At 39.7% G+C, this 20,357-nt stretch overlaps 27 non-coding genes and 57 pseudogenes across 27 annotated transcripts; all 84 read left to right on the top strand.

Annotated features, from left to right (window-relative positions):
* Positions 1-15: 15 nt before the first annotated feature.
* LOC143454096 (5S ribosomal RNA) lies at positions 16-134 on the top strand. Its single transcript, XR_013115737.1, has one exon. It is a non-coding gene; the product is annotated as a 5S ribosomal RNA (ribosomal RNA).
* A 110-nt stretch (positions 135-244) lies between these two features.
* LOC143457019 (5S ribosomal RNA) lies at positions 245-353 on the top strand (annotated as a pseudogene).
* Positions 354-463: 110 nt separating this feature from the next.
* On the top strand, positions 464-582 carry LOC143454897 (5S ribosomal RNA). Its single transcript, XR_013116501.1, has one exon. It is a non-coding gene; the product is annotated as a 5S ribosomal RNA (ribosomal RNA).
* Positions 583-910: 328 nt separating this feature from the next.
* On the top strand, positions 911-1,029 carry LOC143455865 (5S ribosomal RNA; annotated as a pseudogene).
* Positions 1,030-1,139: 110 nt separating this feature from the next.
* On the top strand, positions 1,140-1,258 carry LOC143455547 (5S ribosomal RNA; annotated as a pseudogene).
* Positions 1,259-1,368: 110 nt separating this feature from the next.
* Positions 1,369-1,487, top strand: LOC143453661 (5S ribosomal RNA). Its single transcript, XR_013115320.1, has one exon. It is a non-coding gene; the product is annotated as a 5S ribosomal RNA (ribosomal RNA).
* Positions 1,488-1,597: 110 nt separating this feature from the next.
* On the top strand, positions 1,598-1,716 carry LOC143455660 (5S ribosomal RNA; annotated as a pseudogene).
* A 328-nt stretch (positions 1,717-2,044) lies between these two features.
* Positions 2,045-2,163, top strand: LOC143455804 (5S ribosomal RNA; annotated as a pseudogene).
* A 110-nt stretch (positions 2,164-2,273) lies between these two features.
* Positions 2,274-2,392, top strand: LOC143454213 (5S ribosomal RNA). Its single transcript, XR_013115848.1, has one exon. It is a non-coding gene; the product is annotated as a 5S ribosomal RNA (ribosomal RNA).
* Positions 2,393-2,502: 110 nt separating this feature from the next.
* Positions 2,503-2,621, top strand: LOC143456918 (5S ribosomal RNA; annotated as a pseudogene).
* Positions 2,622-2,731: 110 nt separating this feature from the next.
* LOC143457202 (5S ribosomal RNA) lies at positions 2,732-2,850 on the top strand (annotated as a pseudogene).
* A 110-nt stretch (positions 2,851-2,960) lies between these two features.
* On the top strand, positions 2,961-3,079 carry LOC143456458 (5S ribosomal RNA; annotated as a pseudogene).
* A 110-nt stretch (positions 3,080-3,189) lies between these two features.
* On the top strand, positions 3,190-3,308 carry LOC143453747 (5S ribosomal RNA). Its single transcript, XR_013115402.1, has one exon. It is a non-coding gene; the product is annotated as a 5S ribosomal RNA (ribosomal RNA).
* A 110-nt stretch (positions 3,309-3,418) lies between these two features.
* On the top strand, positions 3,419-3,537 carry LOC143456391 (5S ribosomal RNA; annotated as a pseudogene).
* Positions 3,538-3,647: 110 nt separating this feature from the next.
* Positions 3,648-3,766, top strand: LOC143455981 (5S ribosomal RNA; annotated as a pseudogene).
* A 110-nt stretch (positions 3,767-3,876) lies between these two features.
* Positions 3,877-3,995, top strand: LOC143457256 (5S ribosomal RNA). The gene has a single exon (XR_013117135.1). It is a non-coding gene; the product is annotated as a 5S ribosomal RNA (ribosomal RNA).
* Positions 3,996-4,105: 110 nt separating this feature from the next.
* Positions 4,106-4,214, top strand: LOC143456266 (5S ribosomal RNA; annotated as a pseudogene).
* Positions 4,215-4,324: 110 nt separating this feature from the next.
* Positions 4,325-4,443, top strand: LOC143455291 (5S ribosomal RNA). The gene has a single exon (XR_013116875.1). It is a non-coding gene; the product is annotated as a 5S ribosomal RNA (ribosomal RNA).
* A 110-nt stretch (positions 4,444-4,553) lies between these two features.
* Positions 4,554-4,662, top strand: LOC143456495 (5S ribosomal RNA; annotated as a pseudogene).
* A 110-nt stretch (positions 4,663-4,772) lies between these two features.
* On the top strand, positions 4,773-4,891 carry LOC143454896 (5S ribosomal RNA). The gene has a single exon (XR_013116500.1). It is a non-coding gene; the product is annotated as a 5S ribosomal RNA (ribosomal RNA).
* Positions 4,892-5,219: 328 nt separating this feature from the next.
* LOC143453624 (5S ribosomal RNA) lies at positions 5,220-5,338 on the top strand. Its single transcript, XR_013115285.1, has one exon. It is a non-coding gene; the product is annotated as a 5S ribosomal RNA (ribosomal RNA).
* Positions 5,339-5,448: 110 nt separating this feature from the next.
* On the top strand, positions 5,449-5,567 carry LOC143456355 (5S ribosomal RNA; annotated as a pseudogene).
* A 110-nt stretch (positions 5,568-5,677) lies between these two features.
* On the top strand, positions 5,678-5,796 carry LOC143456317 (5S ribosomal RNA; annotated as a pseudogene).
* Positions 5,797-5,906: 110 nt separating this feature from the next.
* Positions 5,907-6,025, top strand: LOC143454095 (5S ribosomal RNA). The gene has a single exon (XR_013115736.1). It is a non-coding gene; the product is annotated as a 5S ribosomal RNA (ribosomal RNA).
* Positions 6,026-6,135: 110 nt separating this feature from the next.
* LOC143457098 (5S ribosomal RNA) lies at positions 6,136-6,244 on the top strand (annotated as a pseudogene).
* A 110-nt stretch (positions 6,245-6,354) lies between these two features.
* Positions 6,355-6,463, top strand: LOC143457367 (5S ribosomal RNA; annotated as a pseudogene).
* A 110-nt stretch (positions 6,464-6,573) lies between these two features.
* On the top strand, positions 6,574-6,692 carry LOC143454094 (5S ribosomal RNA). The gene has a single exon (XR_013115735.1). It is a non-coding gene; the product is annotated as a 5S ribosomal RNA (ribosomal RNA).
* Positions 6,693-6,802: 110 nt separating this feature from the next.
* On the top strand, positions 6,803-6,911 carry LOC143457017 (5S ribosomal RNA; annotated as a pseudogene).
* Positions 6,912-7,021: 110 nt separating this feature from the next.
* LOC143457650 (5S ribosomal RNA) lies at positions 7,022-7,140 on the top strand. Its single transcript, XR_013117336.1, has one exon. It is a non-coding gene; the product is annotated as a 5S ribosomal RNA (ribosomal RNA).
* Positions 7,141-7,250: 110 nt separating this feature from the next.
* Positions 7,251-7,359, top strand: LOC143456656 (5S ribosomal RNA; annotated as a pseudogene).
* Positions 7,360-7,469: 110 nt separating this feature from the next.
* On the top strand, positions 7,470-7,588 carry LOC143457639 (5S ribosomal RNA). The gene has a single exon (XR_013117325.1). It is a non-coding gene; the product is annotated as a 5S ribosomal RNA (ribosomal RNA).
* A 110-nt stretch (positions 7,589-7,698) lies between these two features.
* Positions 7,699-7,807, top strand: LOC143457287 (5S ribosomal RNA; annotated as a pseudogene).
* A 110-nt stretch (positions 7,808-7,917) lies between these two features.
* Positions 7,918-8,036, top strand: LOC143454769 (5S ribosomal RNA). The gene has a single exon (XR_013116378.1). It is a non-coding gene; the product is annotated as a 5S ribosomal RNA (ribosomal RNA).
* A 110-nt stretch (positions 8,037-8,146) lies between these two features.
* LOC143457016 (5S ribosomal RNA) lies at positions 8,147-8,255 on the top strand (annotated as a pseudogene).
* Positions 8,256-8,365: 110 nt separating this feature from the next.
* On the top strand, positions 8,366-8,484 carry LOC143454007 (5S ribosomal RNA). Its single transcript, XR_013115653.1, has one exon. It is a non-coding gene; the product is annotated as a 5S ribosomal RNA (ribosomal RNA).
* A 110-nt stretch (positions 8,485-8,594) lies between these two features.
* Positions 8,595-8,703, top strand: LOC143456494 (5S ribosomal RNA; annotated as a pseudogene).
* A 110-nt stretch (positions 8,704-8,813) lies between these two features.
* Positions 8,814-8,932, top strand: LOC143454895 (5S ribosomal RNA). The gene has a single exon (XR_013116499.1). It is a non-coding gene; the product is annotated as a 5S ribosomal RNA (ribosomal RNA).
* A 328-nt stretch (positions 8,933-9,260) lies between these two features.
* Positions 9,261-9,379, top strand: LOC143455428 (5S ribosomal RNA; annotated as a pseudogene).
* Positions 9,380-9,489: 110 nt separating this feature from the next.
* On the top strand, positions 9,490-9,608 carry LOC143455546 (5S ribosomal RNA; annotated as a pseudogene).
* Positions 9,609-9,718: 110 nt separating this feature from the next.
* LOC143453660 (5S ribosomal RNA) lies at positions 9,719-9,837 on the top strand. Its single transcript, XR_013115319.1, has one exon. It is a non-coding gene; the product is annotated as a 5S ribosomal RNA (ribosomal RNA).
* A 110-nt stretch (positions 9,838-9,947) lies between these two features.
* On the top strand, positions 9,948-10,066 carry LOC143455659 (5S ribosomal RNA; annotated as a pseudogene).
* Positions 10,067-10,176: 110 nt separating this feature from the next.
* LOC143456416 (5S ribosomal RNA) lies at positions 10,177-10,295 on the top strand (annotated as a pseudogene).
* Positions 10,296-10,405: 110 nt separating this feature from the next.
* LOC143454093 (5S ribosomal RNA) lies at positions 10,406-10,524 on the top strand. The gene has a single exon (XR_013115734.1). It is a non-coding gene; the product is annotated as a 5S ribosomal RNA (ribosomal RNA).
* Positions 10,525-10,634: 110 nt separating this feature from the next.
* LOC143457015 (5S ribosomal RNA) lies at positions 10,635-10,743 on the top strand (annotated as a pseudogene).
* Positions 10,744-10,853: 110 nt separating this feature from the next.
* On the top strand, positions 10,854-10,972 carry LOC143456948 (5S ribosomal RNA). The gene has a single exon (XR_013117102.1). It is a non-coding gene; the product is annotated as a 5S ribosomal RNA (ribosomal RNA).
* Positions 10,973-11,082: 110 nt separating this feature from the next.
* On the top strand, positions 11,083-11,191 carry LOC143456492 (5S ribosomal RNA; annotated as a pseudogene).
* Positions 11,192-11,301: 110 nt separating this feature from the next.
* On the top strand, positions 11,302-11,420 carry LOC143454815 (5S ribosomal RNA). Its single transcript, XR_013116421.1, has one exon. It is a non-coding gene; the product is annotated as a 5S ribosomal RNA (ribosomal RNA).
* Positions 11,421-11,748: 328 nt separating this feature from the next.
* Positions 11,749-11,867, top strand: LOC143455426 (5S ribosomal RNA; annotated as a pseudogene).
* Positions 11,868-11,977: 110 nt separating this feature from the next.
* Positions 11,978-12,096, top strand: LOC143455544 (5S ribosomal RNA; annotated as a pseudogene).
* Positions 12,097-12,205: 109 nt separating this feature from the next.
* Positions 12,206-12,314, top strand: LOC143457299 (5S ribosomal RNA; annotated as a pseudogene).
* Positions 12,315-12,424: 110 nt separating this feature from the next.
* On the top strand, positions 12,425-12,543 carry LOC143456998 (5S ribosomal RNA; annotated as a pseudogene).
* A 110-nt stretch (positions 12,544-12,653) lies between these two features.
* Positions 12,654-12,772, top strand: LOC143455694 (5S ribosomal RNA; annotated as a pseudogene).
* Positions 12,773-12,882: 110 nt separating this feature from the next.
* On the top strand, positions 12,883-13,001 carry LOC143456426 (5S ribosomal RNA; annotated as a pseudogene).
* Positions 13,002-13,111: 110 nt separating this feature from the next.
* LOC143455705 (5S ribosomal RNA) lies at positions 13,112-13,230 on the top strand (annotated as a pseudogene).
* Positions 13,231-13,340: 110 nt separating this feature from the next.
* Positions 13,341-13,459, top strand: LOC143455918 (5S ribosomal RNA; annotated as a pseudogene).
* Positions 13,460-13,569: 110 nt separating this feature from the next.
* LOC143454383 (5S ribosomal RNA) lies at positions 13,570-13,688 on the top strand. The gene has a single exon (XR_013116009.1). It is a non-coding gene; the product is annotated as a 5S ribosomal RNA (ribosomal RNA).
* Positions 13,689-13,798: 110 nt separating this feature from the next.
* Positions 13,799-13,917, top strand: LOC143456753 (5S ribosomal RNA; annotated as a pseudogene).
* Positions 13,918-14,027: 110 nt separating this feature from the next.
* LOC143456379 (5S ribosomal RNA) lies at positions 14,028-14,146 on the top strand (annotated as a pseudogene).
* A 110-nt stretch (positions 14,147-14,256) lies between these two features.
* On the top strand, positions 14,257-14,365 carry LOC143457100 (5S ribosomal RNA; annotated as a pseudogene).
* Positions 14,366-14,475: 110 nt separating this feature from the next.
* Positions 14,476-14,594, top strand: LOC143455027 (5S ribosomal RNA). Its single transcript, XR_013116626.1, has one exon. It is a non-coding gene; the product is annotated as a 5S ribosomal RNA (ribosomal RNA).
* Positions 14,595-14,704: 110 nt separating this feature from the next.
* On the top strand, positions 14,705-14,813 carry LOC143456173 (5S ribosomal RNA; annotated as a pseudogene).
* Positions 14,814-14,923: 110 nt separating this feature from the next.
* Positions 14,924-15,042, top strand: LOC143455702 (5S ribosomal RNA; annotated as a pseudogene).
* Positions 15,043-15,370: 328 nt separating this feature from the next.
* On the top strand, positions 15,371-15,489 carry LOC143454138 (5S ribosomal RNA). The gene has a single exon (XR_013115777.1). It is a non-coding gene; the product is annotated as a 5S ribosomal RNA (ribosomal RNA).
* Positions 15,490-15,599: 110 nt separating this feature from the next.
* Positions 15,600-15,718, top strand: LOC143455502 (5S ribosomal RNA; annotated as a pseudogene).
* Positions 15,719-15,828: 110 nt separating this feature from the next.
* LOC143456967 (5S ribosomal RNA) lies at positions 15,829-15,947 on the top strand (annotated as a pseudogene).
* Positions 15,948-16,057: 110 nt separating this feature from the next.
* LOC143456182 (5S ribosomal RNA) lies at positions 16,058-16,176 on the top strand (annotated as a pseudogene).
* Positions 16,177-16,286: 110 nt separating this feature from the next.
* LOC143454690 (5S ribosomal RNA) lies at positions 16,287-16,405 on the top strand. Its single transcript, XR_013116300.1, has one exon. It is a non-coding gene; the product is annotated as a 5S ribosomal RNA (ribosomal RNA).
* Positions 16,406-16,514: 109 nt separating this feature from the next.
* LOC143456791 (5S ribosomal RNA) lies at positions 16,515-16,633 on the top strand (annotated as a pseudogene).
* A 110-nt stretch (positions 16,634-16,743) lies between these two features.
* On the top strand, positions 16,744-16,862 carry LOC143456014 (5S ribosomal RNA; annotated as a pseudogene).
* A 110-nt stretch (positions 16,863-16,972) lies between these two features.
* On the top strand, positions 16,973-17,091 carry LOC143456350 (5S ribosomal RNA; annotated as a pseudogene).
* Positions 17,092-17,201: 110 nt separating this feature from the next.
* On the top strand, positions 17,202-17,320 carry LOC143456277 (5S ribosomal RNA; annotated as a pseudogene).
* Positions 17,321-17,430: 110 nt separating this feature from the next.
* Positions 17,431-17,549, top strand: LOC143455313 (5S ribosomal RNA). The gene has a single exon (XR_013116896.1). It is a non-coding gene; the product is annotated as a 5S ribosomal RNA (ribosomal RNA).
* A 109-nt stretch (positions 17,550-17,658) lies between these two features.
* Positions 17,659-17,777, top strand: LOC143456790 (5S ribosomal RNA; annotated as a pseudogene).
* Positions 17,778-17,887: 110 nt separating this feature from the next.
* On the top strand, positions 17,888-18,006 carry LOC143456013 (5S ribosomal RNA; annotated as a pseudogene).
* A 110-nt stretch (positions 18,007-18,116) lies between these two features.
* LOC143456276 (5S ribosomal RNA) lies at positions 18,117-18,235 on the top strand (annotated as a pseudogene).
* A 110-nt stretch (positions 18,236-18,345) lies between these two features.
* Positions 18,346-18,464, top strand: LOC143455311 (5S ribosomal RNA). The gene has a single exon (XR_013116894.1). It is a non-coding gene; the product is annotated as a 5S ribosomal RNA (ribosomal RNA).
* Positions 18,465-18,573: 109 nt separating this feature from the next.
* On the top strand, positions 18,574-18,692 carry LOC143456789 (5S ribosomal RNA; annotated as a pseudogene).
* Positions 18,693-18,802: 110 nt separating this feature from the next.
* Positions 18,803-18,921, top strand: LOC143456011 (5S ribosomal RNA; annotated as a pseudogene).
* Positions 18,922-19,031: 110 nt separating this feature from the next.
* Positions 19,032-19,150, top strand: LOC143455647 (5S ribosomal RNA; annotated as a pseudogene).
* A 110-nt stretch (positions 19,151-19,260) lies between these two features.
* LOC143457308 (5S ribosomal RNA) lies at positions 19,261-19,369 on the top strand (annotated as a pseudogene).
* Positions 19,370-19,479: 110 nt separating this feature from the next.
* LOC143455044 (5S ribosomal RNA) lies at positions 19,480-19,598 on the top strand. The gene has a single exon (XR_013116642.1). It is a non-coding gene; the product is annotated as a 5S ribosomal RNA (ribosomal RNA).
* A 110-nt stretch (positions 19,599-19,708) lies between these two features.
* Positions 19,709-19,827, top strand: LOC143457382 (5S ribosomal RNA; annotated as a pseudogene).
* Positions 19,828-19,936: 109 nt separating this feature from the next.
* Positions 19,937-20,055, top strand: LOC143457285 (5S ribosomal RNA; annotated as a pseudogene).
* Positions 20,056-20,165: 110 nt separating this feature from the next.
* LOC143455652 (5S ribosomal RNA) lies at positions 20,166-20,284 on the top strand (annotated as a pseudogene).
* Positions 20,285-20,357: the final 73 nt, after the last annotated feature.

The following is a 20,357-nucleotide window of genomic DNA, read 5'->3' as shown; positions in this document are numbered from 1 at the left end:
CTTTCATTTGAAATCGCCTACGACCATACCAGGTTGAGTAGACCCGATCTCGTTTGATCTTGGAAGTTAAGCAACCTCGGGCCCGGTTAGTACTTGGATGGGTGACCGCCTGGGAATACCGGGTGTTGTAAGCAATTTAGTCATGCTGTATATTTCAATTAAATATATAGCAACTGTTTGTGATTTTGAATTTCCTATGCAAACGAATTATAATTAAAAAAGCCATTTTCTTTCATTTGAAATCGCCTACGACCATACCAGGTTGAGTAGACCCGATCTCTGAAGTTAAGCAACCTCGGGCCCGGTTAGTACTTGGATGGGTGCCCGCCTGGGAATACCGGGTGTTGTAAGCATTTTAGTCATGCTGTATATGTCAATTAAAATTATAGCAACTATTTGCGTTTTTGAATTTCTTATGCAATCGAATTATAATTGAAAAAGTCATTTTCTTTCATTTGAAATTGCCTACGACCATACCAGGTTGAGTAGACCCGATCTCGTTCGATCTCGGAAGTTAAGCAACCTCGGGCCCGGTTAGTACTTGGATGGGTGACCGCCTAGGAATACAGGGTGTTGTAAGCATTTTAGTCATGCTGTATATTTCAATTAAATTTATAGCAACTATTTGTTTTTTGAATTTCCTATGCAATCGAATTGTAATTGAAAAAGCCATTTTCTTTCATTTGAACCCACCTTCGACCATACCAGGTTGAGTAGATACGATCTCGGAATTTAAGCAACCTCGGACCCGGTTAGTACTTGGAAGAGTGACCGCCTGGGAATACAGGGTGTTGTAAGCATTTTAGTCATGCTGTATATTTCAATCAAATTTATAACAACTATTTTCTATTTTGAATTTCCTATGCAATCGAATTAGATATGGAAAGACCATTTTCTTTCATTTGCAATCGCCTACGACCATACCAGTTTGAGTAGACCTGATCTCGTTCGATCTCGGAAGTTAAGCAACCTCGGGCCCGGTTAATACTTGGATGGGTGATCGCCTGGGAATACCGGGTGTTGTAAGCATTTTAGTCATGCTGTATATGTCAATTAAAATTATAGCAACTATTTGCGTTTTTGAATTTCCTATGCAATCGAATTAGAATTGAAAAAGCCATTTTCTTTCATTTGAATTTGCCTACGACCATACCAGGTTGAGTAGACCCGATCTCGTTCGATCTCGGAAGTTAAGCAAACTCGGGCCCGGTTAGTACTTGGATGGGTGACCGCCTAGGAATACAGGGTGTTGTAAGCATTTTAGTCATGCTGTATGTTTCAATTAAATTTATAGCAACTATTTGCGTTTTTGAATTTCCTATGAAATCGAATTATAATTGAAAAAGCCATTTTCTTTCTTTTGAAATTGCCTACGACCATACCAGGTTGAGTAGACCTGATCTCGTTCGATCTCGGAAGTTAAGCAACCTCGGGCCCGGTTAGTACTTGGATGGGTGACCGCCTGGGAATACCGGGTGTTGTAAGCATTTTAGTCATGCTGTATATTTCAATTAAATTTATAACATCTGTTTGCGATTTTGAATTTCCTATGCAATCGAATTAGAATTGAAAACGCCATTTTCTTTCTTTTGAAATCACCTACTACCATACCAGGTTGAGTAGACCCGATCTCGTCTGATCTCGGAAGTTAAGCAACTTCGGGCCCGGTTAGTACTTGGATGGGTGACCGCCTGGGAATACCGGGTGCTGTAAGCATTTTAGTCATGCTGTATATTTCAATTAAATTTATAGCAAATATTTGCTTTTTGAATTTCCTATGCAATCGAATTGTAATTGAAAAAGCCATTTTCTTTCATTTGAACCCACCTTCGACCATTCCAGGTTGAGTAGATACGATCTCGGAAGTTAAGCAACCTCGGACCCGGTTAGTACTTGGATGGGTGACCGCCTGGGAATACAGGGTGTTGTAAGCATTTTAGTCATGCTGTATATTTCAATCAAATTTATAACAACTATTTTCTATTTTGAATTTCCTATGCAATCGGATTAGAATTGGAAAGACCATTTTCTTTCATATGCAATCGCCTACGACCATACCAGGTTGAGTAGACCCGATCTCGTTCGATCTCGGAAGTTAAGCAACCTCGGGCCCGGTTAGTACTTGGATGGGTGATCGCCTGGGAATAGTGGGTGCTGTAAGCATTTTAGTCATGCTGTATATTTCGATTAAATTTTTAGCAACTATTTGCTTTTTTGAATTTCCTATGCAATCGAATTAGAATTGAAAAGGCCATTTTCTTTCTTTTGAAATTGCCTACGACCATACCAGGTTGAGTAGACCCGATCTCGTTCGATCTCGGAAATTAAGCAACCTCGGGCCCGGTTAGTACTTGGATGGGTGACCGCCTGGGAATACCGGGTTTTGTAAGCATTTTAGTCATGCTGTATACATCAATTAAATTTATAACATCTGTTTGCCTTTTTGAATTTCTTATGAAATCGAATTGTAATTGAAAAGGCCATTTTCTTTCATTTGAAATCACCTACGACCATACCAGGTTGAGTAGACCCGATCTCGTTCGATCTCGGAAGTTAAGCAACCTCGAGCCCGGTTAGTACTTGGAAGGGTGACCGCCTGGGAATACCGGGTGCGATAAGCATTTTAGACATGCTGTATATTTCAATTAAATTTATAGCAACTATTTGCGTTTTTGAATTTCCTATGAAATCGAATTAGAATTGAAATTGCCATTTTATTTCTTTTGAAATTGCCTACGACCATACCAGGTTGAGTAGACCCGATCTCGTTCGATCTCCGAAGTTAAGCAACCTCGGGTTCTGTTAGTACTTGGATGGGTGCTCGCCTGGGAATAGTGGATGCTGTAAGCATTTTAGTCATGCTGTATATTTCGATTCAATTTTTAGCAACTATTTGCTTTTTTGAATTTCCTATGCAATCGAATTAGAATTGAAAACGCCATTTTCTTTCATTTGAAATTGCCTACGACCATACCAGTTTGAGTAGACCCGATCTCGTTCGATCTCGGAAGTTAAGCAACCTCGGGCCCGGTTAGTACTTGGATGTGTGATTGCCTGGTAATACCGGGTGTTGTAAGCATTTTAGTCATGCTGTATATTTCAATCAAATTTTTAACAACTATTTGCTTTTTTGAATTTCCTATGCAATCGAATTAGAAGTGGAAAGACCATTTTCTTTCTTTTGAAATTGCCTACGACCATACCAGGTTGAGTAGACCCGATTTCGTTCGATCTCGGAAGTTAAGCAACCTCGGGCCCGGTTAGTACTTGGATGGGTGACCGCCTGGGAATACCGGGTGTTGTAAGCATTTTAGTCATGCTGTATATTTCAATTAAATTTATAACATCTGTTTGCGATTTTGAATTTCCTATGCAATCGAATTAGAATTAAAAACGCCATTTTAATTCTTTTGAAATCACCTACTACCATACCAGGTTGAGTAGACCCGATCTCGTCTGATCTCGGAAGTTAAGCAACTTCGGGCACGGTTAGTACTTGGATGGGTGACCGCCTGGGAATACCGGGTGCTGTAAGCATTTTAGTCATGCTGTATATTTCAACTAAATTTTTAGCAACTATTTGCTTTTTTGAATTTGCTATGCAATGGAATTAGATTTAAAAAGGCCTTTTTCTTTCATTTGAAATCGCCTACGACCATACCAGGTTGAGTAGACCCGATCTCGTTCGATCTCGGAAGTTAAGCAACCTCGGGCCCGGTTAGTACTTGGATGTGTGATTGCCTGGTAATACCGGGTGTTGTAAGCATTTTAGTCATGCTGTATCTTTCAATCAAATTTATAGCAACTATTTGATTTTTTGAATGTCCTATGCAATCGAATTATAATTGAAAAAGACATTTTCTTTCATTTGAAATCGCCTACGACCATACCAGGTTGAGTAGACCCGATCTCGTTTGATCTCGGAAGTTAAGCAACCTCGGGCCCGGTTAGTACTTGGATGGGTGACCGCCTGGGAATACCGGGTGTTGTAAGCATTTTAGTCATGCTGTATATTTCAATTAAATATATAGCAACTGTTTGTGATTTTGAATTTCCTATGCAAACGAATTATAATTAAAAAAGCCATTTTCTTTCATTTGAAATCGCCTACGACCATACCAGGTTGAGTAGACCCGATCTCGGAAGTTAAGCAACCTCGGGCCCGGTTAGTACTTGGATGGGTGACCGCCTGGGAATACCGGGTGTTGTAAGCATTTTAGTCATGCTGTATATGTCAATTAAAATTATAGCAACTATTTGCGTTTTTGAATTTCCTATGCAATCGAATTATAATTGAAAAAGTCATTTTCTTTCATTTGAAATTGCCTACCACCATACCAGGTTGAGTAGACCCGATCTCGTTCGATCTCGGAAGTTAAGCAACCTCGGGCCCGGTTATTACTTGGATGGGTGACCGCCTGGGAATACCGGGTGTTGTAAGCAATTTAATCATGCTGTATATGTCAAATAAATATATAGCAACTGTTTGTGATTTTGAATTTCCTATGCAAACGAATTATAATTAAAAAAGCCATTTTCTTTCATTTGAAATCGCCTACGACCATACCAGGTTGAGTAGACCCGATCTCGGAAGTTAAGCAATCTCGGGCCCGGTTAGTACTTGGATGGGTGACCGCCTGGGAATACCGGGTGTTGTAAGCATTTTAGTCATGCTGTATACTTCAAATAAATATATAGCAACTGTTTGTGATTTTGAATTTCCTATGCAATCGAATTATAATTGAAAAAGCCATTTTATTTCATTTGAAATTGCCTACGACCATACCAGGTTGAGTAGACCCGATCTCGTTCGATCTCGGAAGTTAAGCAACCTCGGGCCCGGTTAGTACTTGGATGGGTGACCGCCTAGGAATACAGGGTGTTGTAAGCATTTTAGTCATGCTGTATATTTCTATTAAATTTATAGCAACTATTTGTTTTTTGAATTTCCTATGCAATCGAATTGTAATTGAAAAAGCCATTTTCTTTCATTTGAACCCACCTTCGACCATACCAGGTTGAGTAGATACGATCTCGGAATTTAAGCAACCTCGGACCCGGTTAGTACTTGAATGAGTGACCGCTTGGGAATACAGGGTGTTGTAAGCATTTTAGTCATGCTGTATATTTCAAACAAATTTATAACAACTATTTTCTATTTTGAATTTCCTATGCAATCGAATTAGAATTGGAAAGACCATTTTCTTTCTTTTGAAATTGCCTACGACCATACCAGGTTGAGTAGACTCGATCTCGTTCGATCTCGGAAGTTAAGCAACCTCGGGCCCGGTTAGTACTTGGATGGGTGACCGCCTGGGAATACCGGGTGTTGTAAGCATTTTAGTCATGCTGTATATTTCAATTAAATTTATAACATCTGTTTGCGATTTTGAATTTCCTATGCAATCGAATTAGAATTGAAAACGCCATTTTCTTTCTTTTGAAATCACCTACTACCATACTAGGTTGAGTAGACCCGATCTCGTCTGATCTCGGAAGTTAAGCAATTTCGGGCCCGGTTAGTACTTGGATGGGTGACCGCCTGGGAATACCGGGTGCTGTAAGCATTTTAGTCATGCTGTATATTTCAATTAAATTTTTAGCAACTATTTGCTTTTTTGAAATTGCTATGCAATCGAATTAGAATTGAAAGGGCCATTTTCTTTCATTTGAAATCGCCTACGACCATACCAGGTTGAGTAGACCCGATCTCGTTCGATCTCGGAAGTTAAGCAACCTCGGGCCCGTTTAGTACTTGGATGTGTGATTGCCTGGTAATACCGGGTGTTGTAAGCATTTTAGTCATGCTGTATCTTTCAATCAAATTTATAGCAACTATTTGATTTTTTGAATGTCCTATGCAATCGAATTATAATTGAAAAAGCCATTTTCTTTCATTTGAAATCGCCTACGACCATACCAGGTTGAGTAGACCCGATCTCGTTTGATCTTGGAAGTTAAGCAACCTCGGGCCCGGTTAGTACTTGGATGGGTGACCGCCTGGGAATACCGGGTGTTGTAAGCAATTTAGTCATGCTGTATATTTCAATTAAATATATAGCAACTGTTTGTGATTTTGAATTTCCTATGCAAACGAATTATAATTAAAAAAGCCATTTTCTTTCATTTGAAATCGCCTACGACCATACCAGGTTGAGTAGACCCGATCTCTGAAGTTAAGCAACCTCGGGCCCGGTTAGTACTTGGATGGGTGACCGCCTGGGAATACCGGGTGTGGTAAGCAATTTAATCATGCTGTATATTTCAAATAAATATATAGCAACTGTTTGTGATTTTGAATTTCCTATGCAAACGAATTATAATTAAAAAAGCAATTTTCTTTCATTTGAAATCGCCTACGACCATACCAGGTTGAGTAGACCCGATCTCGGAAGTTAAGCAATCTCGGGCCCGGTTAGTACTTGGATGTGTGATTGCCTGGTAATACCGGGTGTTGTAAGCATTTTAGTCATGCTGTATCTTTCAATCAAATTTATAGCAACTATTTGATTTTTTGAATGTCCTATGCAATCGAATTATAATTGAAAAAGCCATTTTCTTTCATTTGAAATCGCCTACGACCATACCAGGTTGAGTAGACCCGATCTCGTTTGATCTTGGAAGTTAAGCAACCTCGGGCCCGGTTAGTACTTGGATGGGTGACCGCCTGGGAATACCGGGTGTTGTAAGCAATTTAGTCATGCTGTATATTTCAATTAAATATATAGCAACTGTTTGTGATTTTGAATTTCCTATGCAAACGAATTATAATTAAAAAAGCCATTTTCTTTCATTTGAAATCGCCTACGACCATACCAGGTTGAGTAGACCCGATCTCTGAAGTTAAGCAACCTCGGGCCCGGTTAGTACTTGGATGGGTGCCCGCCTGGGAATACCGGGTGTTGTAAGCATTTTAGTCATGCTGTATATGTCAATTAAAATTATAGCAACTATTTGCGTTTTTGAATTTCCTATGCAATCGAATTATAATTGAAAAAGTCATTTTCTTTCATTTGAAATTGCCTACCACCATACCAGGTTGAGTAGACCCGATCTCGTTCGATCTCGGAAGTTAAGCAACCTCGGGCCCGGTTAGTACTTGGATGGGTGACCGCCTGGGAATACCGGGTGTGGTAAGCATTTTAGTCATGCTGTATATTTCGATTAAATTTTTAGCAAATATTTGCTTTTTTGAATTTCCTATGCAATCGAATTAGAATTGAAAAGGCCATTTTCTTTCTTTTGAAATTGCCTACGACCATACCAGGTTGAGTAGACCCGATCTCGGAAGTTAAGCAACCTCGGGCCCGGTTAGTACTTGGATGGGTGCCCGCCTGGGAATACCGGGTGTTGTAAGCATTTTAGTCATGCTGTATATGTCAATTAAAATTATAGCAACTATTTGCGTTTTTGAATTTCCTATGCAATCGAATTAGAATTGAAAAAGTCATTTTCTTTCTTTTGAAATTGCCTACCACCATACCAGGTTGAGTAGACCCGATCTCGTTCGATCTCGGAAGTTAAGCAACCTCGGGCCCGGTTAGTACTTGGATGGGTGACCGCCTGGGAATACCGGGTGTGGTAAGCAATTTAATCATGCTGTATATTTCAAATAAATATATAGCAACTGTTTGTGATTTTGAATTTCCTATGCAAACGAATTATAATTAAAAAAGCAATTTTCTTTCATTTGAAATCGCCTACGACCATACCAGGTTGAGTAGACCCGATCTCGGAAGTTAAGCAACCTCGGGCCCGGTTAGTACTTGGATGTGTGATTGCCTGGTAATACCGGGTGTTGTAAGCATTTTAGTCATGCTGTATCTTTCAATCAAATTTATAGCAACTATTTGATTTTTTGAATGTCCTATGCAATCGAATTATAATTGAAAAAGCCATTTTCTTTCATTTGAAATCGCCTACGACCATACCAGGTTGAGTAGACCCGATCTCGTTTGATCTTGGAAGTTAAGCAACTTCGGGCCCGGTTAGTACTTGGATGGGTGACCGCCTGGGAATACCGGGTGTTGTAAGCAATTTAGTCATGCTGTATATTTCAATTAAATATATAGCAACTGTTTGTGATTTTGAATTTCCTATGCAAACGAATTATAATTAAAAAAGCCATTTTCTTTCATTTGAAATCGCCTACGACCATACCAGGTTGAGTAGACCCGATCTCTGAAGTTAAGCAACCTCGGGCCCGGTTAGTACTTGGATGGGTGCCCGCCTGGGAATACCGGGTGTTGTAAGCATTTTAGTCATGCTGTATATGTCAATTAAAATTATAGCAACTATTTGCGTTTTTGAATTTCCTATGCAATCGAATTAGAATTGAAAAAGTCATTTTCTTTCATTTGAATTTGCCTACCACCATACCAGGTTGAGTAGACCCGATCTCGTTCGATCTCGGAAGTTAAGCAACCTCGGGCCCGTTTAGTACTTGGATGGGTGACCGCCTGGGAATACCGGGTGTGGTAAGCAATTTAATCATGCTGTATATTTCAAATAAATATATAGCAACTGTTTGTGATTTTGAATTTCCTATGCAAACGAATTATAATTAAAAAAGCCATTTTCTTTCATTTGAAATCGCCTACGACCATACCAGGTTGAGTAGACCCGATCTCGGAAGTTAAGCAATCTCGGGCCCGGTTAGTACTTGGATGGGTGACCGCCTGGGAATACCGGGTGTTGTAAGCATTTTAGTCATGCTGTATATGTCAATTAAATTTATAGCAACTATTTGCGTTTTTGAGTTTCCTATGCAATCGAATTATAATTGAAAAAGCCATTTTCTTTCATTTGAAATTGCCTACGACCATACCAGGTTGAGTAGACCCGATCTCGTTCGATCTCGGAAGTTAAGCAACCTCGGGCCCGGTTAGTACTTGGATGGGTGACCGCCTAGGAATACAGGGTGTTGTAAGCATTTTAGTCATGCTGTATATTTCTATTAAATTTATAGCAACTATTTGCTTTTTGAATTTCCTATGCAATCGAATTGTAATTGAAAAAGCCATTTTCTTTCATTTGAACCCACCTTCGACCATACCAGGTTGAGTAGATACGATCTCGGAATTTAAGCAACCTCGGACCCGGTTAGTACTTGGATGAGTGACCGCCTGGGAATACAGGGTGTTGTAAGCATTTTAGTCATGCTGTATATTTCAATCAAATTTATAACAACTATTTTCTATTTTGAATTTCCTATGCAATCGAATTAGATATGGAAAGACCATTTTCTTTCATTTGCAATCGCCTACGACCATACCAGTTTGAGTAGACCCGATCTCGTTCGATCTCGGAAGTTAAGCAACCTCGGGCCCGGTTAATACTTGGATGGGTGATCGCCTGGGAATACCGGGTGTTGTAAGCATTTTAGTCATGCTGTATATGTCAATTAAAATTATAGCAACTATTTGCGTTTTTGAATTTCCTATGCAATCGAATTAGAATTGAAAAAGCCATTTTCTTTCATTTGAAATTGCCTACGACCATACCAGGTTGAGTAGACCCGATCTCGTTCGATCTCGGAAGTTAAGCAAACTCGGGCCCGGTTAGTACTTGGATGGGTGACCGCCTAGGAATACAGGGTGTTGTAAGCATTTTAGTCATGCTGTATATTTCAATTAAATTTATAGCAACTATTTGCGTTTTTGAATTTCCTATGAAATCGAATTATAATTGAAAAAGCCATTTTCTTTCTTTTGAAATTGCCTACGACCATACCAGGTTGAGTAGACCTGATCTCGTTCGATCTCGGAAGTTAAGCAACCTCGGGCCCGGTTAGTACTTGGATGGGTGACCGCCTGGGAATACCGGGTGTTGTAAGCATTTTAGTCATGCTGTATATTTCAATTAAATTTATAACATCTGTTTGCGATTTTGAATTTCCTATGCAATCGAATTAGAATTGAAAACGCCATTTTCTTTCTTTTGAAATCACCTACTACCATACCAGGTTGAGTAGACCCGATCTCGTCTGATCTCGGAAGTTAAGCAACTTCGGGCCCGGTTAGTACTTGGATGGGTGACCGCCTGGGAATACCGGGTGCTGTAAGCATTTTAGTCATGCTGTATATTTCAATTAAATTTTTAGCAACTATTTGCTTTTTTGAAATTGCTATGCAATCGAATTAGAATTGAAAGGGCCATTTTCTTTCATTTGAAATCGCCTACGACCATACCAGGTTGAGTAGACCCGATCTCGTTCGATCTCGGAAGTTAAGCAACCTCGGGCCCGGTTAGTACTTGGAAGTGTGATTGCCTGGTAATACCGGGTGTTGTAAGCATTTTAGTCATGCTGTATCTTTCAATCAAATTTATAGCAACTATTTGATTTTTTGAATGTCCTATGCAATCGAATTATAATTGAAAAAGCCATTTTCTTTCATTTGAAATCGCCTACGACCATACCAGGTTGAGTAGACCCGATCTCGTTTGATCTTGGAAGTTAAGCAACCTCGGGCCCGGTTAGTACTTGGATGGGTGACCGCCTGGGAATACCGGGTGTTGTAAGCAATTTAGTCATGCTGTATATTTCAATTAAATATATAGCAACTGTTTGTGATTTTGAATTTCCTATGCAAACGAATTATAATTAAAAAAGCCATTTTCTTTCATTTGAAATCGCCTACGACCATACCAGGTTGAGTAGACCCGATCTCTGAAGTTAAGCAACCTCGGGCCCGGTTAGTACTTGGATGGGTGCCCGCCTGGGAATACCGGGTGTTGTAAGCATTTTAGTCATGCTGTATATGTCAATTAAAATTATAGCAACTATTTGCGTTTTTGAATTTCCTATGCAATCGAATTATAATTGAAAAAGTCATTTTCTTTCATTTGAAATTGCCTACCACCATACCAGGTTGAGTAGACCCGATCTCGTTCGATCTCGGAAGTTAAGCAACCTCGGGCCCGGTTAGTACTTGGATGGGTGACCGCCTGGGAATACCTGGTGTGGTAAGCAATTTAATCATGCTGTATATTTCAAATAAATATATAGCAACTGTTTGTGATTTTGAATTTCCTATGCAAACGAATTATAATTAAAAAAGCAATTTTCTTTCATTTGAAATCGCCTACGACCATACCAGGTTGAGTAGACCCGATCTCGGAAGTTAAGCAATCTCGGGCCCGGTTAGTACTTGGATGGGTGACCGCCTGGGAATACCGGGTGTTGTAAGCATTTTAGTCATGCTGTATATGTCAATTAAATTTATAGCAACTATTTGCGTTTTTGAGTTTCCTATGCAATCGAATTATAATTGAAAAAGCCATTTTCTTTCATTTGAAATTGCCTACGACCATACCAGGTTGAGTAGACCCGATCTCGTTCGATCTCGGAAGTTAAGCAACCTCGGGCCCGGTTAGTACTTGGATGGGTGACCGCCTAGGAATACAAGGTGTTGTAAGCATTTTAGTCATGCTGTATATTTCTATTAAATTTATAGCAACTGTTTGCTTTTTGAATTTCCTATGCAATCGAATTGTAATTGAAAAAGCCATTTTCTTTCATTTGAACCCACCTTCGACCATACCAGGTTGAGTAGATACGATCTCGGAATTTAAGCAACCTCGGACCCGGTTAGTACTTGGATGAGTGACCGCCTGGGAATACAGGGTGTTGTAAGCATTTTAGTCATGCTGTATATTTCAATCAAATTTATAACAACTATTTTCTATTTTGAATTTCCTATGCAATCGAATTAGAATGGGAAAGACCATTTACTTTCATTTGCAATCGCCTACGACCATACCAGTTTGAGTAGACCCGATCTCGTTCGATCTCGGAAGTTAAGCAACCTCGGGCCCGGTTAATACTTGGATGGGTGATCGCCTGGGAATACCGGGTGTTGTAAGCATTTTAGTCATGCTGTATATGTCAATTAAAATTATAGCAACTATTTGCGTTTTTGAATTTCCTATGCAATCGAATTACAATTGAAAAAGCCATTTTCTTTCATTTGAAATTGCCTACGACCATACCAGGTTGAGTAGACCCGATCTCGTTCGATCTCGGAAGTTAAGCAAACTCGGGCCCGGTTAGTACTTGGATGGGTGACCGCCTAGGAATACAGGGTGTTGTAAGCATTTTAGTCATGCTGTATATTTCAATTAAATTTATAGCAACTATTTGCTTTTTGAATTTCCTATGCAATCGAATTGTAATTGAAAAGGCCATTTTCTTTCATTTCAACCCTCCTTCGACCATACCAGGTTGAGTAGATACGATCTCGGAATTTAAGCAACCTCGGACCCGGTTAGTACTTGGATGGGTGACCGCCTGGGAATACCGGGTGTTGTAAGCATTTTAGTCATGCTGTATACTTCAATTAAATTTATAACATCTGTTTGCCTTTTTGAATTTCTCATGAAATCGAATTAGAATTGAAAAGGCCATTTTCTTTCTTTTGAAATCACCTACGACCATACCAGGTTGAGTAGACCCGATCTCGTTCGATCTCGGAAGTTAAGTAACCTCGAGCCCGGTTAGTACTTGGATGGGTGATCGCCTGGGAATAGTGGGTGCTGTAAGCATTTTAGTCATGCTGTATATTTCAATTAACTTTTTATCAACTATTTGCTTTTTTGAATTTCCTATGCAAACGAAATAGAATTGAAATTACCATTTTCTTTCGTTTGAAATCGCCTACGACCATACCAGGTTGAGCAGACTTGATTTCGTTCGATCTCGGAAGTTAAGCAACCTCGGGCCCGGTTAGTACTTGGATGGGCGACCGCCTGGGAATACCGGGTATTGTAAGCATTTTAATCATTCTCTATATTTCAATTAAATTTATAGCAACTATTTGCGTTTTTGAATTTCCTATGAAATCGAATTATAATTGAAAAAGCCATTTTATTTCTTTTGAAATTGCCTACGACCATACCAGGTTGAGTAGACCCGATCTCGTTCGATCTCGGAAATTAAGCAACCTCGGGCCCGGTTAGTACTTGGATGGGTGATCGCCTGGGAATAGTGGATGCTGTAAGCATTTTAGTCATGCTGTTTATTTCGATTAAATTTTTAGCAACTATTTGCTTTTTTGAATTTCCTATGCAATCGAATTAGAATTGAAAAGGCCATTTTCTTTCTTTTGAAATTGCCTACGACCATACCAGGTTGAGTAGACCCGATCTCGTTCGATCTCGGAAATTAAGCAACCTCGGGCCCGGTTAGTATATGGATGGGTGACCGCCTGGGAATACCGGATGTTGTAAGCATTTTAGTCATGCTGTATATTTCAATTAAATTTATAGCAACTGTTTTCTTTTTTGAATTTCCTTTGCAATCGAATTAGAACTGGAAAGACCATTTTCTTTCATTTGAAATCGCCTACGACCATACCAGGTTTAGTAGACCCGATCTCGTTCGATCTCGGAAGTTAAGCAACCTCGGGCCCGGTTAGTACTTGGATTGGTGACCGCTTGGGAAGACCGAGTGTTGTAAGCATTTTAGTCATGCTGTATACTTCAATTAAATTTATAACATCTGTTTGCCTTTTTGAATTCCCTATGCAATCGAATAAGATTTGAAAAGACCATTTTCTTTCTTTTGAAATCACCTACGACCATACCAGGTTGAGTAGACCCGATCTCGTTCGATCTCGGAAGTCAAGCAACCTCGGGCCCGGTTAGTACTTGGATGGGTGACCGCCTGGGAATACCGGGTGTTGTAAGCATTTTAGTCATGCTGTATATTTCAATTAAATTCATAACATCTGTTTGCGTTTTTAAATTTCCTATGCAATCGAATTAGAATTGAAAACGCCATTTTCTTTCTTTTGAAATCACCTACTACCATACCAGGTTGAGTAGACCCGATCTCGTCTGATCTCGGAAGTTAAGCAACCTCGGGCCCGGTTAGTACTTGGATGTGTGATTGCCTGGTAATACCGGGTGTTGTAAGCATTTTAGTCATGCTGTATCTTTCAATCAAATTTATAGCAACTATTTGATTTTTTGAATTTCCTATGCAATCGACTTAGAATTGAAAAGGCCATTTTCTTTCGTTTGAAATCGCCTACGACCATACCAGGTTGAGCAGACCTGATCTCGTTCGATCTCGGAAGTTAAGCAACCTCGGGCCCGGTTAGTACTTGGATGTGTGATTGCCTGGTAATACCGGGTGTTGTAAGCATTTTAGTCATGCTGTATCTTTCAATCAAATTTATAGCAACTATTTGATTTTTTGAATTTCCTATGCAATCGAATTAGAATTGAAAAGGCCATTTTCTTTCATTTGAAATCGCCTACGACCATACCAGGTTGAGTAGACCCGAACTCGGAAGTTAAGCAACCTCGAGCCCGGTTAGTACTTGGATGGGTGACTGCCTTGGAATACCAGGTGTTGTAAGCATTTTAGTCATGCTGTATATGTCAATTAAAATTATAGCAACTATTTGCTTTTTTGAATTTCCTATGCAATCGAAATATAATTAAAAAAGCCATTTTCTTTCATTTGAAGTTGCCTACCACCATACCAGGATGAGTAGACCCGATCTCGTTCGATCTCGGAAGTTAAGCAACCTCGGGCCCGGTTAGTACTTGGATGGGTGACCGCCTGGGAATACCGGGTGTTGTAAGCAATTTAGTCCTGCTGTATATGTCAAATAAATATATAGCAACTGTTTGTGATTTTGAATTTCCTATGCAAACGAATTATAATTAAAAAAGCTATTTTCTTTCATTTGAAATTGCCTACGACCATACCGGGTTGAGTAGACCCGATCTCGGAAGTTAAGCAACCTTGGGCCCGGTTAGTACTTGGATGGGTGACCGCCTGGGAATACCGGGTGTTGTAAGCATTTTAGTCATGCTGTATATGTCAATTAAAACTATAGCAACAATTTGCGTTTTTGAATTTCCTATGCAATCGAATTATAATTGAAAAAGCCATTTTCTTTCTTTTGAAATTGCCTACGACCATACCAGGTTGAGTAGACCCGATCCCGTTTGATCTCGGAAGTTAAGCAACCTCGGGCCCGGTTAGTAATTGGATGGGTGACCGCCTAGAAATACAGGGTGTTGTAAGCATTTGAGTCATGCTGTATATTTCAATTAAATTTATAGCAACTATTTGCTTTTTGAATTTCCTATGCAATCGAATTGTAATTGAAAAAGCCATTTTCTTTCATTTGAACCCACTTTCGACCATACCAGGTTGAGTAGATACGATCTCGGAATTTAAGCAACCTCAGACCCGGTTAGTACTTGGATGACTGACCGCCTGGGAATACAGGGTGTTGTAAGCATTTTAGTCATGCTGTATATTTCAATCAAATTTATAACAACTATTTTCTATTTTGAATTTCCTATGCAATCGAATTAGAATTGGAAAAACCATTTTCTTTCATTTGCAATCGCCTACGACCATACCAGGTTGAGTAGACCCGATCTCGTTCGATCTCAGAAGTTAAGCAACCTCGGGCCCGGTTAGTACTTGGATGGGTGACCGCCTGGGAATACCGGGTGTTGTAAGCATTTTAGTCATGCTGTATATTTCAATTAAATTTATAACATCTGTTTTCGTTTTTGAATTTCATATGCAATCGAATTAGAATTGAAAACGCCATTTTCTTTCTTTTGAAATCACTTACTACCATACCAGGTTGAGTAGATTCGATCTCGTCTGATCTCGGAAGTTAAGCAACCTCGGGCCCGGTTAGTACTTGGATGGGTGACCGCCTGGGAATACCGGGTGCTGTAAGCATTTTAGTCATGCTGTATATTTCAATTAAATTTTTAGCAACTATTTGCTTTTTTGAATTTCCTATGCAATCGAATTAGAATTGAAAAGGCCATTTTCTTTCATTTGAAATCGTCTACGACCATACCAGGTTGAGTAGACCTGATCTCGTTCGATCTCGGAAGTTAAGCAACCTCGGGCCCGGTTAGTACTTGGATGTGTGATTGCCTGGTAATACCGTGTGTTGTAAGCATTTTAGTCATGCTGTAACTTTCAATCAAATTTATAGCAACTATTATATTTTTTGAATTTCCTATGCAATCGAATTAGAATTAAAAAGGCCATTTTCTTTCATTTGAAATCGCCTACGACCATACCAGTTTGAGTAGACCCGATCTCGTTCGATTTCGGAAGTTAAGCAACCTCGGGCCCGGTTAGTAATTGGATGGGTGACCGCCTGGGAATACCGGGTGCTGTAAGCATTTTAGTCATGCTGTATATTTCAATTAAATTTTCAGCAACTATTTGCTTTTTTGAATTTCCTATGCAATCGAATTAGAATTGAAAAGGCCATTTTCTTTCATTTGAAATCGCCTACGACCATACCAGGTTGAGTAGACCTGATCTCGTTCGATCTCGGAAGTTAAGCAACCTCGGGCCCGGTTAGTACTTGGATGGGTGACCGCCTGGAAATACCGGGTGTTGTAAGCATTTTAGTCATGCTGTATATTTTAATTAAATTTTTAGCAACAATTTGCTTTTTTTATTTCCTATGCAATCGAATTAGAATTGAAATTGCCATTTTATTTCTTTTGAAATCGCCTACGACCATACCCGGTTGAGAAGACCTGACCTCGTTCGATCTCGGAAGTTAAGCAACCTCGGGCCCGGTTAGTACTTGGATGGGTGATCGCCTGGGAATAGTGGGTGCTGTAAGCATTTTAGTCATGCTGTATATTTCAATCAAATTTATAACAACTACTTGCTTTTTTGAATTTCCTATGCAATCGAATTAGAAGTGGAAAGACCATTTTCTTTCTTTTGATATTGCCTACGACCATACCAGGTTGAGTAGACCCGATCTCGTTCGATCTCGGAAGTTAAGTAACCTCGGGCCCTGTTAGTACTTGGATGGGTGACCGCCTGGTAATACCGGGTGTTGTAAGCAGTTTAGTCATGCAGTAACTTTCAATCAAATTTATAGCAACTATTTGATTTTTTGAATTTCCTATGCAATCGAATTAGAATTGAAAAAGCCATTTTCTTTCATTTGAAATCGCCTACGACCATACCAGGTTGAGTAGACCTGATCTCGTTCGATCTCGGAAGTTAAGCAACCTCGGGCCCGGTTAGTACTTGGATGTGTGATTGCCTGGTAATACCGGGTGTTGTAAGCATTTCAGTCATGCTGTAACTTTCAATCAAATTTATAGCAACTATTATATTTTTTGAATTTCCTATGCAATCGAATTAGAATTGAAAACGCCATTTTCTTTCATTTGAAATCGCCTACGACCATACCAGTTTGAGTAGACCCGCTCTCGTTCGATTTCGGAAGTTAAGCAACCTCGGGCCCGGTTAGTACTTGGATGGGTGACCGCCTGGGAATACCGGGTGCTGTAAGCATTTTAGTCATGCTGTATATTTCAATTAAATTTTTAGCAACTATTTGCTTTTTTGAATTTCCTATGCAATCGAATTAGAATTGAAAAGGCCATTTTCTTTCATTTGAAATCGCCTACGACCATACCAGGTTGAGTAGACCTGATCTCGTTCGATCTCGGAAGTTAAGCAACCTCGGGCCCGGTTAGTACTTGGATGGGTGACCGCCTCGAAATACCGGGTGTTGTAAGCATTTTAGTCATGCTGTATATTTCAATTAAATTTTTAGCAACTATTTGCTTTTTTTATTTCCTATGCAATCGAATTAGAATTGAAATTGCCATTTTATTTCTTTTGAAATCGCCTACGACCATACCCGGTTGAGAAGACCTGACCTCGTTCGATCTCGGAAGTTAAGCAACCTCGGGCCCGGTTAGTACTTGGATGGGTGATCGCCTGGGAATAGTGGGTGCTGTAAGCATTTTAGTCATGCTGTATATTTCAATCAAATTTATAACAACTACTTGCTTTTTTGAATTTCCTATGCAATCGAATTAGAAGTGGAAAGACCATTTTCTTTCTTTTGATATTGCCTACGACCATACCAGGTTGAGTAGACCCGATCTCGTTCGATCTCGGAAGTTAAGTAACCTCGGGCCCTGTTAGTACTTGGATGGGTGACCGCCTGGTAATACCGGGTGTTGTAAGCAGTTTAGTCATGCAGTAACTTTCAATCAAATTTATAGCAACTATTTGATTTTTTGAATTTCCTATGCAATCGAATTAGAATTGAAAAGGCCATTTTCTTTCATTTGAAATCGCCTACGACCATACCAGTTTGAGTAGACCCGCTCTCGTTCGATTTCGGAAGTTAAGCAACCTCGGGCCCGGTTAGTACTTGGATGGGTGACCGCCTGGGAATACCGGGTGCTGTAAGCATTTTAGTCATGCTGTATATTTCAATTAAATTTTTAGCAACTATTTGCTTTTTTGAATTTCCTATGCAATCGAATTAGAATTGAAAAGGCCATTTTCTTTCATTTGAAATCGCCTACGACCATACCAGGTTGAGTAGACCTGATCTCGTTCGATCTCGGAAGTTAAGCAACCTCGGGCCCGGTTAGTACTTGGATGGGTGACCGCCTCGAAATACCGGGTGTTGTAAGCATTTTAGTCATGCTGTATATTTCAATTAAATTTTTAGCAACTATTTGCTTTTTTTATTTCCTATGCAATCGAATTAGAATTGAAATTGCCATTTTATTTCTTTTGAAATCGCCTACGACCATACCCGGTTGAGAAGACCTGACCTCGTTCGATCTCGGAAGTTAAGCAACCTCGGGCCCGGTTAGTACTTGGATGGGTGATCGCCTGGGAATAGTGGGTGCTGTAAGCATTTTAGTCATGCTGTATATTTCAATCAAATTTATAACAACTACTTGCTTTTTTGAATTTCCTATGCAATCGAATTAGAAGTGGAAAGACCATTTTCTTTCTTTTGATATTGCCTACGACCATACCAGGTTGAGTAGACCCGATCTCGTTCGATCTCGGAAGTTAAGTAACCTCGGGCCCTGTTAGTACTTGGATGGGTGACCGCCTGGTAATACCGGGTGTTGTAAGCAGTTTAGTCATGCAGTAACTTTCAATCAAATTTATAGCAACTATTTGATTTTTTGAATTTCCTATGCAATCGAATTAGAATTGAAAAGGCCATTTTCTTTCATTTGAAATCGCCTACGACCATACCAGTTTGAGTAGACCCGATCTCGTTCGATCTCGGAAGTTAAGCAACTTCGGGCCCTGTTAGTACTTGGATGGGTGACCGCCTGGGAATACCGGGTGTTGTAAGCAATTTAGTCATGCTGTATATTTCAATTAAATATATAGCAACTGTTTGTGATTTTGAATTTCCTATGCAAACGAATTATAATTTAAAAAGCCATTTTCTTTCATTTGAATTCGCCTACGACCATACCAGGTTGAGTAGACCCGATCTCGGTAGTTAAGCAACCTCGGGCCCGGTTAGTACTTGGATGGGTGATCGCCTGGGAATAGTGGGTGCTGTAAGCATTTTAGTCATGCTGTATATTTCGATTGAATTTTTAGCAACTATTTGTATTTTTGAATTTCCTATGCAATCGAATTAGAATTGAAATTGCCATTTTCTTTCTTTTGAAATTGCCTACGACCATACCAGGTTGAGCAGACCTGATCTCGTTCGATCTCGGAAGTTAAGCAACCTCGGGCCCGGTTAGTACTTGGATGGGTGACCGCCTGGAAATGCCGGGTGTTGTAAGCATTTTAGTCATGCTGTATATTTCAATTAAATTTATAGCAACTGTTTGCTTTTTTGAATTTCCTATGCAATCGAATTAGAATTGGAAAGACCATTTTCTTTCATTTGAAATCGTCTACGACCATACCAGGTTGAGTAGACCCGATTTCGTTCGTTCTCCGAGGTTAAGCAACCTCGGGCCCTGTTAGTACTTGGATGGGTGATCGCCTGGGAATAGTGGGTGCTGTAAGCATTTTAGTCATGCAGTATATTTCGATTAAATTTTAGCAAGTATTTGCTTTTTTGAATTTCCTATGCAATCGAATTAGAATTGAAAAGGCCATTTTCTTACTTTTGAAATTGCCTACGACCATACCAGGTTGAGTAGTCCCGACGTCGTTCGATCTCGGAAGTTAAGCAAACTCGGGCCCGGTTAGTACTTGGATGGGTGATCGCCTGGGAATAGTGGGTGCTGTAAGCATTTTAGTCATGCTGTATATTTCGATTGAATTTTTAGCAACTATTTGTATTTTTGAATTCCCTATGCAATCGAATTAGAATTGAAAAGGCCATTTTCTTTCTTTTGAAATTGCCTACGACCATACCAGGTTGAGTAGACCTGATCTCGTTCGATCTCGGAAGTTAAGCAACCTCGGGCGCGGTTAGTACTTGGATGGGTGACCGCCTGGAAATACCGGGTGTTGTAAGCATTTTAGTCATGCTGTATATTTCAATTAAATTTTTAGCAACTATTTGCTTTTTTGAATTTCCTATGCAATCTAA

The sequence above is a fragment of the Clavelina lepadiformis genome, chromosome 4 (genome assembly GCF_947623445.1).
Source record: "Clavelina lepadiformis chromosome 4, kaClaLepa1.1, whole genome shotgun sequence".
NCBI lineage: Eukaryota > Metazoa > Chordata > Ascidiacea > Aplousobranchia > Clavelinidae > Clavelina > Clavelina lepadiformis.
This window is presented reverse-complemented; position numbering and strand designations above follow the sequence as displayed.